The sequence below is a fragment of the Tenrec ecaudatus genome, assembly GCF_050624435.1.
Source record: "Tenrec ecaudatus isolate mTenEca1 chromosome 14 unlocalized genomic scaffold, mTenEca1.hap1 SUPER_14_unloc_3, whole genome shotgun sequence".
Lineage (NCBI taxonomy): Eukaryota > Metazoa > Chordata > Mammalia > Afrosoricida > Tenrecidae > Tenrec > Tenrec ecaudatus.
The window spans coordinates 1,843,199-1,857,781 of record NW_027457646.1 but is presented as its reverse complement, the minus strand read 5'-3'; positions in this window follow the sequence as shown (position 1 = coordinate 1,857,781).

Genomic DNA, 14,583 nt, shown 5'->3' with positions numbered 1-14,583 from the left:
GCGGATACAGTGTGTTCTTGGCAATGTCTCTGGAGATGGTAAACCAGCTTTCATGGAATCTGTACAATACGTGATATAAACAGTACTGATAAGATACCCTGCAGGCCTTGAACTTGGCTGCTACAGGTCATGGAAAAGTTACTAAATGTAAATCCAGAGTTTGCACATTAGAATCTCAAAGATGTCTTATGCTCAATCAAGTCTCCTTCAGACTCATCCAGTATATGCCGGTCATGAAAACGATCACACATATCAACTGTCTGTAACTCATGCCCACTCACACACACTTGCTCTCAATAACATTACTTATTGAAATAGCTGCCTGAAAAACACAGCTTAGTACAGACTCCATGATGAGTCTGTGTTCATACAGATTGCATAATAGGGACTCTTGTAGATTATGGTACTGAGGATCTTCTCCAAGAACTGTATTGTTGGGATTGGGGTGTTTTTTTTTATCAGCAGAAGGAGGGCCTTTATTTGCATATGCTTCTCCTTGAGAGAAAGAGCCAGGTTCACAAATAAAGCAGTCACAAAACCTCATGCTTCAATCCCTGAGCGTTTCACCTCAGAGTTTCCCCAAGAAGAGGAAGAAACTGACATACTGGCAATGAGGCCTATTATCCCAAGTGTATTATTCAGAGTGAGTAAGACCTCAATTTGAATAAATACATCATGAGACTATATCTGATGGGCTATGTTGGTATGCATGCGATTTGTAAGTTTGTAATAAAGTTTAAAAGGAATCAATCTGGGATGAGAACCTTGACTGCTTCCTCAGAGAACACATTCCCTTCCATGATTTTTCCATTCTCCAAGACCAAGCTCCTGTTCTTTCAGGCCACAGAGAGTGATGAAGAAGATGGTTGAGAAAGGTGAGGATGACTAGGATGACTTTAGGAATAAAGGCAATTGTATTCTTCTCTTGGGGACTTACATCTTTATAAGACACTCAGAACAAAACCAGGAATACTTAAATTGTCAGATACACATTTTCTCTTCTGCAATAGATTATGGAAAATCATTAGATACTCAAAAGTTTGAAGGTCAGCTAAATCTAGAAATCTCATTGAATTCAGCCCAAAGTGGCTCCCATTCAATGTATGCTGTAAATAGGAATGGCTTTTGTAAGTCACTAAGAAGGAAGAGCTTTCCTTTGACAACTATACTCTTACATCTGCTCAAGAGTCATTCTAAGGTGAAAAGAGTACCTGCAACAATGAAAAATTTACCTTTGGCACAGGAAGACATTTCTTGTCCACAAAGTCATCATTGATAAAGTTATTCACACATAATCTTACATTTTATACAGGATCTTATACCAAAATAGCTGAAATTCCTCACCTACAGTTGTGTGTCACTGCATACTGGGAATGTTACCGGTAACAAACAGCAAATTAACTAGCAAAGCCACCAGGAGGATGAGAAGCTGATTAACAGGACAAATGTGGATTCTCTGGGTGAAACCAGAAAGAGTGTCCGACATTTTGTGCGGCTGTGAAGATGAAGATACAGCATCCAGCATGAAGAACTGAATGATCCTGTTTGGCCCTAGAATTCTCCCCGAATCCTGAATTTTCACAAAAGTTAGTATGTTTCCTGGACTATCATGGCCTGCAGGTTCTGAAGGATAGACTGATAGAGGATATTAGCACCCAGGTAATAAAATGCAATTGGTGAATTTATGTGTTTTTCAGATGGGATTGCAGAAAAGACACACACACACACACACACACACACACACACACAGAAACATTAGGCCACGAATGTTAGGAAAAACAACCAAAGCTGTGCTGACTCCTGAGATTCCCAAATTTTGGAGACTTGACTGCAAAATTTGTGGTAATGGGGCCCTGAGTTTGCGCTCTCCCCTGGCGGGGAATAAAAGGAAAAACAACAAAAGCAAAAATCAGCAACAACAAAAATTGTGTCATTTGAAGAAATTCAATATAAAATAGGCAGACTGCCTACCTTTTAATTAAATCATTAGCTAGATCATTGCCAGAATTCCCCACAGAGTGTGATGGAAGCACATACTGTTAAGACTGTCAGCCAATACTCAAGCGCCATTTTCCTGAAGTCTGACTGGAAAGTATTTTATCTGAGCGTCATGAGAACTCTGATGCAGGGACCACTGGCAGAGTCATTTCTTGTCCTTAAAGGTTAAGAAGCTGATTGTTGCTGTAGGACAGAATATATTCTTTTGTTACAATATAAATTTTTAATTCATAGATGCCAGGAGTAGGCACAGAAGAATTATTTTTTTTGAATTAGAGATCTGTGAGGAACTGTGAGATTTAGAAGAATCCACATATAACCACAGGAAATCAGCCTTGAAGCTCCAGCTGCTCCTGGGTCTGAATCTTGTGCTCTGTGCATCTGGAGTGCCCCCTGGAGACCAGTATTCTCCCTGCAGGGGAGGTTTGTGTTTGGGCTCTTACTGACTTCCCCTCACTGTGTCTTGCACAATAATACATGGCCGTGTCCTCGGCTTTCAGGCTGTTCATCTGCAGATGCAGCGTGTTCTTGGCATTGGCTCTGGAGTAGGTGAATCGGCCCTTTACTGAATCTGTATAGTATGTACTACCCCCAGTACTAATGCCTGCGACCCACTGCTGGCCCTTCCCTGGATACTGGCGGACCCAGGTCATCCAGTGGTCACTGAAGGTGAATCCAGAAGCTGCACAGGAGAGTCTCAGAGACCCCATGCTTTCTCAGATCGCCCCCAGACCCCACCAGCTGCACCTCACACTGGACACCTGCAAACAGACACTCTGATTAGATGACTTACACACCAACACACGCACACACTATTATACACACACACAGTAAGCTCTACAATGATTACCATGTAAAATGGCCAAAATGAAAGCCAAGTTTGGTACGAAATTCATTATGTGTCCTCTGGACTAGCTCCTGATTTCAAAATATTAACAGCAGAGACCCTTGAAACTGGCACTGTCCTCTGAGATGTCCCACATCAGAGGTTGTGGTTGTTTTATCAGCAGGCAGAGAGCTGCATTGCATGTCCCCTGATATTTAGAAGCAGATGAGTAGAGAATATGGACAAGAGTTCTCCATCGGACTGAGAGAAACACGAGCACGTCCAACAGAAAACAGCTCTTAAACAGGTTGTTTATCAAGCATTGCTTTAATTGTTATGTATTATCAATCTTTTTAAAAATAGTTTTCAATGTGTAAACTTTATATTACATACATAACAGACTCCCTGTGTCGTATGAGCATTCACAATGCATCCTCTCTTGTTCACCTTACGGACTGGATACACATGATAGTAGACCGTTCTATTACCTCTTTCTTGTGTGGGAACCTTACTGATTTTTCTTTCCTTCTAAGGCATTTCCATATTTCAGTGATATTTGTACAGTGTGGACAGGAAGTTCTTCATAAAGCATGTCCACAAAACATGCAGAATGGTGTCTCCTCTCTGGTTTCTGATCTGAGATTCCTGCCCTCCTGCTCTTGGGATGATCAGGAAACCTGGCTATTGATCACTTTTGTTCATCTTCTAAAAAAGTCACTTTTCATATAATCAGATTACTGGTTGTGTTCCTGTTATTTCATTTATCTTGGTTACTTTTTTATTGCCTCTCCCAGGCGTGTGCTACCTATGCCATGGATATTACCTATGCATGCTCATCTTTTTCTAGTTCCATTACTTGGAAACTGAACTAATCCATCTCAGTTTTACTTCTATACTATACAATTCTGTGTTGCTATGAATTCCTCATTAAGTTCTCTTCAGATGAACCCCACGGTTTGTGATCTTGTGATTTAATTTTCATTTAATCCAGTACAGCCATCCAGGATGTGAAAATCATTAAACACATGTTCATGATACAAATAGTATATATCCATATATTCATCACTCACACTCACTGCCATGAGTCAGTGCAGACTCATAATGACCCTATAGACAGGGTAGAATTGTCCTTGAGCACTTCTGAAACTGTAACTCTTTATGGGAGAAAATAGACCCGTTTTTCTACTGTGGAACAGCTAGTGCTTAAGAACTCCTGAAATTTCAGGTCTCAGCTTAATGAGTAACCAAAACACCACCAGGGTTTATTTATGCATACATGTATTTAAATGTGTTTATGCATACAACATATAAATGAATTAATATTTAAATTGATGTGGTGTTTTGTAATATTTAGGAAGACAAGATTTTCAGAGAAAATATTTTGGAGGGAAAGGAAACCCTAGTTACTAACAGGAAGCTCCTTGCTCCCATCCCTCCCCCATTGCCCTTGCCCAGAAGTCTGGCTCCTGTGCTTTGTGCAGGCCATGAGATCTCTGTAGACTGAGGTCATTATTGCAGGATAGGTTGTGCCTGGATGGTACTGAGTCTTCTCACTGTTCCTCTCACACAGTAATGGACAGCTGTGCCCTCAGTGGTCATTGCACCCAGCTGCCGGGAGAACGGATTGGTGGACATTCTTTTGGCGCTTGAGACTCAACTCTATTGAAGCGGGTAATTGTTTTCTGCTGCTCAGACATACTGATAACAACCACTGAAAACTTTTTTGCAGGTTGTAGTAGATCCAGCTCCAAAAATATGGAGCCACCAGAGACAGAAAATCTTAAGGGGGAGGATTTGTGGTGCATTTGTCACTCCTGGGCTCAAATCCTGATGCTGTACCTGTAACAGGACACTCAGGGCATGGAAAAAATCCATGATGACAACTAATGCAAACCTCTTTTATGTCAACCCATTTTTAGAATCTCTTGATACTATCAGGCCAAAGAATACCCAAAAGTAAATAAAAACTGATGAACAAGTGATGTAGTTCCTACAGAACTCTGACCACTATGTGGTGTCTTGCACCAAGTTTTGAACTTTAATCTGGAAATTGAAGGGGTGATCTACATGTTAGAATCCCAGGAGAGAAAAGTAGAGAAATTTTCCATCTTTTCTCATAAATCACAATGAGAAAGTCTAATGCCTTCCTTTTCTCTGGGATTACCGCTGTTTATTGAGAAATCAAGATTCTTAAGCAGAAGACCAGAGAAACTCTTGGGACACAGAAAGCACAGAGAGTGTTAGGAAATTTGGATTATATTAAGACCCGCAATTGATAATGGATATTTATTCTACCATGTTTTCTCAGTTCTCTGCATATTCTCTTGAGAGTTCTCTCCTCTTTCTTCTTCCTAACATCTCACTAAGCATCCGTTTGGAGAGTGAAACATGTACAGAGTTTTGAGACTCAAAGTGGGTAAAGGACATGAACTTGACCAAAGGAAACATTCAAGTTGCAAAAAAACACATACAAAGATATTAACTCCCATTATTTATTAGTGCTGTTATTGTGTGGTCGGTTGGCTTTGTTTGGTTTTGAGATCATTTATTGGAATGGTTACAGAAAGCCTGGCCATATTTTCTGGAAAACATTTTAAGTACTTTCATAGAATTAAAAAAAAACATGTTCAATGCAATCTATAGTGTGATTTGTTTATTGTTTCCACTGATTTTCATTGTTCATCACAGTAATACAGAATCTTTGAAAACTTCAGCAGGTTCTTTATGCAACATGCTATACTGAGCAAATAAACTGAGAAGCTGTACAAAATGAAAACAATGACATCAAGATTGTAGGAAGCTGTATTAATAATCTGTCATGCAAGTAACATAGTACTACATGTTGTAAGATAGTATGACTTGTAAACCTTACTGATGAAGATCAGGGACTGCTGATTTCACTTTAGTTTAAAATTCATTGTAAAGAAATTAACTCCCCACTAAGGGACCAATAGAAAATATCAAGATAAATGGAGATAATATTGAAGTTGTGAAGGAGTTCATCTTGCTTGTATCTACAATCAATACTCATGGAAGCCACAGTCAATCAAATGATGAAGTTCATTGAGCAAACCTGCTGCACAGAACTCCTGAAAGGTTGAAGATCAAGGATGACTCTTTGAGGACTGAGATGTACCTGGCCCAACCTATGTGGTTTCCAATTGCCTCATATACACGTGCAACTCAGAAAAAGAAAGAAAAATAAAAGATTAAACGGTGTATTTGAATTATGGTAATGGTGAATAATTTGATGGTAGGATGGACAGCCAGAAAAACAAAAAAATGTATATTGGATGATGTACTCTTATAATGCTTACTTGAAAGAAGTGAGGAGGTGATTACTTCATCTCAAGTACTTTGGACATGTATCAGGAAAATCAGAACTTGGAAAAGAACATAATGGTTGATGAAGCACAAAGTTATTTTTAAAACTGACCTTTAGCAAGATAGATTGGCACAGTAACTGCAACAAAGGCCTCATACATGACATCTGTGAAAATGAAGCATGACCCGTTTTTCATTCTGTTTTCTCGATTGTTGCTGTGAGTCCAAACTGAGTTAATATGATTTTAAACAGCAAAATGCAATGCCAGTGACAAATATTGTACTCAGTGGAGAGGGAGTGAAAGCATTCCCCTTTCAGATTGAAACCAGATAAGGATACCATTAAATACCAAACTTATTTCATATTGTGCTGAAACTCTATGATAGTTACATAATCTGGTGTCAACTTAAGACTATTAAAAGTGAAGGCGTGGAGTTTAGCCAGTCAATCAGATCGTAGACTGATTACCTCATTTTGGGGCGCTATGGAGATAAATAGCTTGCTGGAGGCAGGATACACACTCACTCCCTGCGAGACATTCCTGCTGATAAGAAACATGGAGCTACACTCGAATCCTGCAACTGGAGAACCACTTGGAGACCGCCTGCCAGCACTGAGATGCTCCCACCGCCACTGGATCCACAAGACTGCCCAGCCACTGGCATGTGATCTTTCTGCATTCGGTGTCATCACATGTGTTACATGAGTCTGAAGAGGAATTTGTAGATTGGTATCAGACATATGGGCTAATATCGGGCCTAGGGACTTGATCTGGACTGGGCTGGGATGTTTTCTCAGCTTTTTTTTTACACTTGCTCTTTTTATATAAAGCTCTTTCTTAAACACATGTTTCTCTAGTCAACCCTAACTAACACAAACTCTTAACTACAGCTATCAATTAACACATGTAAAACAAGGGCATCCAAAACGGCAACAAAGAAGTAAAACTCTTCTATAGTTGCTGATGGCATCATTCTAAACATAGAAAAGCCAAAAGCCATAGAAGACAATTATTGAAAGTAGTTGAAAGATTAAAAATTTTCACAGGTTATAAGGTCAACATAGAAAATCAGTTTGAGTTCCACATACCAATAGAGAAAGTTCTGAAAAGGAAATAAAATGTACACTGTGTGCATATGGGCACTGGAGGCACAGGGAATCCAGGGTGGATGATACCTTCAGAACCAGGGTGTGAGGGGTGATACTGGGAAAGTAGAGGGTGAGTGGTTTGGAAAGGGGGAACTGATTACAGGGATCTACATGTGACCTCCCTGGGGGATGGACAGCAGAGAAGTGGGTGAAGGGAGATGCCGGATAGGGAAAGATATGACAAAATAACGATCTATGGATTATCAAGGGGTCATCGGGGGGGGGAATGGGGAGGGAGGGGGAAGAAAAAAAGAGGACCTGAAGCAAAGGGCTTAAGTGGAGAGCAAATGCTTTGAAAATGATTAGGGCAAAGAATGTACAGATGTGCTTTATACAATTGATGTATATATATATATATATATATGTATGGATTGTGATAAGACATGTATGAGACCCTAATAAAATGTTTAAAAAATAATATAATTTACAATAGCCACCTAAAAGTTAAAATAAATTGAAATAAACCTAAGCAGAGAAACAAAAGCTTACATAAAGAAAACTATAAGAAAAATACTACTCCCCACCAACACCACCACAATAAAGAAAATTTAAAAGAAAAACACTTCCAAGGTACCAAATGACACACAAATAATTAGAATAATGGACCATGTTCAGGAAGATGAAGGCTTACGTATGTGAAAATAATACACTCTAAGTGATCTATAATTATAATGCACTTCTGAACAAGATACAGCGTCGGTCTTTAAGGGCATGGAAATTGCTGACCAAATTTTAAAAGAAAATACTCATCAAGTTAAAAAAAATGAAACAGACCCATAATAAGCAAGGTCAGAACTACCCACCCGTCATACCTCAGAGATCCTGTGGTGTTGTGGATTACACAGTCGACTATTAATTGAAAGTTCTGCTGTTCATGAGCACCATATACTCCTCAGGAGAAAGATGACACTTTCTGATCATTGAAAGTTTTAGTCTCAGAAATCCAAAGGGACCTTATGTTTTCTCCTGTATGATTTCTATGAGTCTTCATTGACTCAACAGCAGCCTTACCCATTTTCTATCACTTATTTTAGTGGAGTATATTTCTGTTTTTCTGTATATTTGCTTTCACAATAGTTTTTCCTCTTCTAAGTTAAGACAAAATAGAAGAGTTTCTACTGGAGTTTCCTCTCAATCAGTTGCTTAGCGGTGGGAAAAAAGCCAAACCAAGATAAAGCAGAAAATCTCATCTGTGCTCACACACACACACCTGCTTCTGGTTCCTGGGCCTGTTAATTTGGACTTGACCTCCCCCTGCTGATCTTTACATCAGTCGCCCCTCCAATAGCCACCCCCCCCACACACACCCCAGCTGTCCTGCAGGGTTGTTTGTGTGGGGGCTCACACTGACTTTCCCTCTCCTTGGCTCCTTCCACAGTGGTTGTCAGGGGTCACAGAGCTCAGCTGCAGGGAGAACTGGTTCTTGGATGTGTCTGGATGAGGGACACTTGGTAGACCAAGCAACTAAGCGACAAAATGAGCAATCTCTTCCTCCAAAACCAATCCCACTGTGATTGCATCTATTCTGACTCATAGGAAACTTAGAAAACTGATTGGAACTGCTCGTTAGGCTTTCTCTGACTGTAATTATATACAGGAATAGAAGTCATCTTACTCAGGGGAACTGTTGGCTGGTATGAATCCCTGACCTTGTGTTGAGCAACCAAATCTTATCCCACAGCACCACCATAGCCCTTTATATCTCTGCACCAACAGACCCATTTTATAGGGTTTCCTAAATGTCACTTTTAGAATCCAAATAATAATATTTTCAACATTATTATATACATATGAACTCTGCACTATGAATAAGCAAGGCCATAGTATAAATGATGGCCTTTGACTTGTGATGCTGTAAAAGAATGAGGAAAGTGCTGTGGGGAGACCTGGCACTATAACAATCAGGTCTGTTTTGAAGGGAGAACAGCCAGCAAGTTCCTTAGAATCATGGATGGTGAGACTCTTGATACCAGTCCCTTGAGAAAGACATCATCCATGATAAAGCAGGAGATCAATGAAGAGTAAGGCGCATCATGAAATGGATTGACACATTGGCTGTAACAATGGGCTCAAAAATATTCATTGTGATTATGGTGCCGAAGAAGGCATTATTTCATTCTGTTGTACATGGCATCACTGAGAACTGGAACTGACTCTATGGGACTTAACATATTCAAACACACCACATTCTTCCCATGTTGAATGTCAGTGCTGGGGAAAAGGTATATATTTTATGTTGGAAAACACACCTAGCAAAGGGAAATATGTAACAATACACTGTCTTTATAATAATTCTTATGTTGCCATTCACTTTGTCTCGGGTAATTACTCTTGTAAATGTCTTGTCTATGTAATGATATGACTATAAGCATCCAAGGTTGTTTGGGTGCAGGGTGGTTATTAGACCCTGAATCAAATAAAAGAACTGTCCAAATAGGATTTTCTTTTCTGTAATACTGATGGGAGACAGTTATCAGGTCTTTAGTCAACGGACTCACTGAGTGGTTTTAAACTGCCAATCTTTTGGCTAAAACTTGAGCATTTAATCATTGTGCTACATAGTTTTGTGGTCCAGGTTCACCTAAGTATAATTTACACGTACCGACCTTTACTTTCTGAAGATGAACATTTCTCTTCATGTTGACCAGAGTTAAGATTATATAGATTTCTTCAATGTCGGCACTACTGCTGAATTTTGATCCTTGAATATTTATTGTAGGATGCTGTGCTATACATTGTGTGATTTTAGTAACAACCTGAACGTTATCTCTATTGCCTGAAACAGCAACCACAGTTGTGATAACCAAGAGTGACTCTAATAAAGGCCAATTACCCTATAAGAAATATCAAAGAAGAATTGATGCATTTGGGTTTTGGTGCTAGAGAATAATATTAAATATATCACAGGCAGCCTGAAGGACAAGCAGGTCTATCTTGGAATAAGCACATCTTGGATGCTTCTTGGAAGCATTCAGATAAGACTTTATCTCACTTATTTGGGCATGTTGTTAGGAGGAACCAGAACCCGGAGAATATTCTTGTGCTTGGTAGATTAGACTGTCAATGAAAAGGAGAGAGACTTTCAAGGAGGCGGATTGTCACAAAGGCTGCAACGATGAGTCAAACAGAGGAATGATTCTGAGTGCACTTCCGGGCAGCATTTCATCCTGTTGAACACGGGTCTCTGTGATATGAAGCCAGCTCAAGGGTGCCTAACAATATCAACGCATACAATTATGGTCCAGATCATTGTAAGTTCAAATCATTACATAATGTACACTTGAGAGCATTCACTGGAATGAAAACATTGAACATCTACCTGATGGCTTGGAGACAATTTTGGGCTCACATGAGAATTTTTCCTGCATTAATATTTTTATAACAAGGCTGGTGGCATAGTGGTCATGTGTTGCGCTGAGATCTGCATGCCAATGCCCACTACAAAGAAGAAAGACAGGGTTTTCTACTCCCATAAGCAGTTAGAATCTCAGAAACCCACAGGGTGCCACCATAAATTGCCATCAACTCGATGACAGTGAGGTTTTTTTTTTTATTATTTCTAACTTTGACAACACACAGCTCTTGCTAATCCTCTGAATTGTACACTGAGATCTCGTTGATACCTATTACTATTGAGAGGTGAAACAGACAAATCCTATTTCACTGAAAAGATGGCAGGTTCAGATACATGAAGGTTCCCTAGAATCTGTGCTTGGTGGTCCCTAGAGAGGTGCTGACAAGGTGGGGAAACCACAGCTTTTGAGAGGAAATCATCACTGACTTGTCTTTCACATCTGCTGAAACCATGCCTGATGTACTAAGGTTTGTGTTTGGGCTCACACTGAATTCCCATCACTGTGTCTCTAGCACAGTAATACATAGCTGTGTCCTCAGGATTCACGGAGCTCAGTTTTAAATAAACTTCGCCCTTGGAGGTGTCCCTGGTGATGCTGACTCGGGACTGCAGAGCTGGATTATAGTCTGTGCTCCTATTACTCCACATCACCCCAACCCATTTCAGTCCCTTTCCTGGAACCTGGCGAATCCAGTGCATATTATTGCTGGTTAAAGAGAATCCAGAGACGGCACAGGTAAGAGACAAGGTCTGTGAGGGCTTCACCAGTCCAGGGCCTGACTCCAGTACCTGCACCTGGGCCAGGACACCTGGGGATAAAGAGAAACACAGCGAGTCATGTGGTCAGATGCTGCATCCCCAGACTTCATGTGTGAATCCCTGAAGCACTTACCTTCCGGCGTCGCCACCAGAAAGGGGAAAACCCACACACAATTCATGATCATGTGGATAAAAATCGTTACACCCAGAAAATACTCTCCAGTTTGCGAAGGAATATGAATTTAAGTACATGCATGCTGTGATTTTATGGGACTGGTATTTGCATGTGGTAGGTGCACTTGTATTTAAAGGTGGAAAGGGTTGAATGGAGCTTGTAGCTCTGGGACTCATACTATTAAAGTGATGCTGGTGGAGTCCTTGGGAGAACACAGTCTTCTCTCTGAGGTCTTCACTGTACCAATCACATGAATATCTGTGCAGATTTCATGTTCAATGTAACTTCATGTGCATTCCCATCAAAAGTACCCAAATGATCTATTGAAATTCAAGACAATCTTTATCCTCACCATGCTTTGGAATCAAGACCAGGTCAACCTGAATCTTTTTGTACATCTGAACACACAGGGGAAAAAGTGTATATCATCCCAAATTCTTCTTCCCCCCAATACATTTTACAATATTTGGAAAGAGGTAAAAAATACTTCAATGTTATTTTCTATATTTAGAGTTGGAATGAAAAGGTATCCTAACAACAGGGCTATTTGTGAGGCTAAAAGAAACCACAGAAATAAGAAGCTCAGTTTTCCACCCATGAATTAGTACCCGGGGTGGGTTTTGGGTCAATGTATTCTGAGAACCCCCTGTTGACAGCATCCCATCACATACAGGAGAGGTGTTTGCTGGGCTTACACTGTCTTCCAACTTCTGTGGGTCGCACATCAACATTTTCTCTGGCCCTAAGTGTTCAGACTATTGTCAGGAGTGTTACCTGGAGTTGTCTCAGCAGGTTTCCTGCCATGGGCAGTAGAGTTAACATAGTGGTCAGTGCAGCAGTTCTAGCTGACCAGGCACTGCAGTCCTTATCCAGGCTCCTGTCCTCACTTCTTTCTTCACTTGGTCCAGAGCTGATGGGTCCTTAGCATGCCTGCAGATAGCTTTCTCCCGGAGTTTTGTTTTATGTTTGGTCTCACACTGACTCTCCCTCACGGTGAACAGCTTTGGATGTAGAGAGTGCTACAAGTTTCAAGCTCTATGAATTGTTTCCAGTGTCAGGAAGTATGATCTATAGATGTTTATATAGAGATTGAGATAGAGAGATATGCCACAATAAAATACTGATTTCAAAAATCTGGCTTAAAGACAATGGGGCAATGAACAGAGTTTAGGTTGCTTTCTTTCCAGAGGAAGAGGAAAAGTACTTCAATCAGAATTCTATTCAAAACAAGTGAAACAAGAAATTGATAGAGTAATTTATTCCATGGTAGTGTGGAAGGGTTAAGTCGGAGTTCTTTCCGCAATTTCTGTTAAGTGTGACAGGAAATTAACAGATGTTGGTAATCATTGAAGCAATGATAAATCTCATGCCACTGAATTATGCATGAAACGTATGTTGAAAATATTTTTGAATATATATGTGCAATGAGAAAAATTTAAAATAAATGACAGATATATTTGTTCACACATCGTCAGAAACTGATGGAAATCTTTTTTTTCACATTTTATTAGGGGCTCATACAACTCTTATCACAATCCATACATATACATACATCAATTGTATAAAGCACATCCGTACATTCTTTGCCCTAATCATTTTCAAAGCATTTGCTCTCCACTTAAGCCCTTTGTATCAAGTCCTCTTTTTTTCCCCTCCCTCCCCACTCCCCCCTCCCTCATGAGCCCTTGATAATTTATAGATTGTTATTTTGTCATATCTTGCCCTATCCGGAGTCTCCCTTCCCCCCTTCTCTGCTGTCTGTCTCCCAGGGAGAAGGTCACATGTGGATGCTTGTAATCGGTTCCCCCTTTCCAACCCACTCATCCTCTACTCTCCCAGTATCGCCCCTCACATCCCTGGTCCTGAAGATATCATCCACCCTGGATTCCCTGTGCCTCCAGCTCCCATATGCACCAGTGTGCAACCTCTGCCCTACCCAGTCCTGCAAGGTAGAATTCAGATCATGGTAGTTGGGGGGAGGAAGCATCCAGCATCTGGAGGAAAGCTGCGTTCTTCATCGGTACTACATCGCACCCTGACTCACCCATCTCCTCTCCTTAACCCATTCTGTGAGGGGATCTCCAGTGGCCGACAAATGGGCTTTGGGTATCCACTCTGCACTTCCCCCTTCATTGACTATGGTATATATATATTTTTTGCATGATGCCTTATACCTGGTCCATTTGACAGCTCGTGATCGCACAGGCAGGTGTGCTTCTTCCATGTGGGCTTTGTTGCTTCTGAGCTAGATGGCCGCTTGTTCACCTTCAAGCCTTTAAGACCTCAGACACTATCTCTTTTGATAGCTGGGCACCATCATCTTTCTTCACCACATTTGCTTACGCACCCGTTTGTCTTCGGCGATCGTATCATGGAGATGTGCAGCCAATGATATGATTTTTTGTTCTTTGATGCCTGATAACTGATCCCTTCGGGACCACGTGATCACACAGGCTGGTGTGTTCTTCCATGTGGGCTTTTTTGCTTCTGAGCTAGATGGCCGCTTGTTTATCTTCAAGCCTTTAAGACCCCAGTAACTATCTCTTTTGATAGCCGGGCACAACTGATGGAAATCTGTGGGTACAGCAACATTTCAAATTACACTTTAAAATATTGAAAAGGAAAAGTGATTTTCATATAATTCAGAGCCTTGAAATATGAACAGTATTATCAATGGAATAAGTAAAGTCTATATTCAATATATTATTTGTTTAATTGCACTAAAATCACTCTTAAAACAAGAGTACTAGCCATACATTATTATATAATTATAGCATATGAAAAAATGAAGAGATTAACCAAAGGACAAGGGATGTGAAAGTAGAATTGGAAATTCTACTATTATTTTAGGACCAAATGTGGGATCCTGGCTACTTGAACGTGAAGATCTTGCAGATTGACTACCTTTCCCAGGGCTTCTGGACCCAAAACCATCCTTTAGCATCTGTTGTCCTACAACATACTCTCTGTTCTGCAATAAAACAAGTATTGTCGTA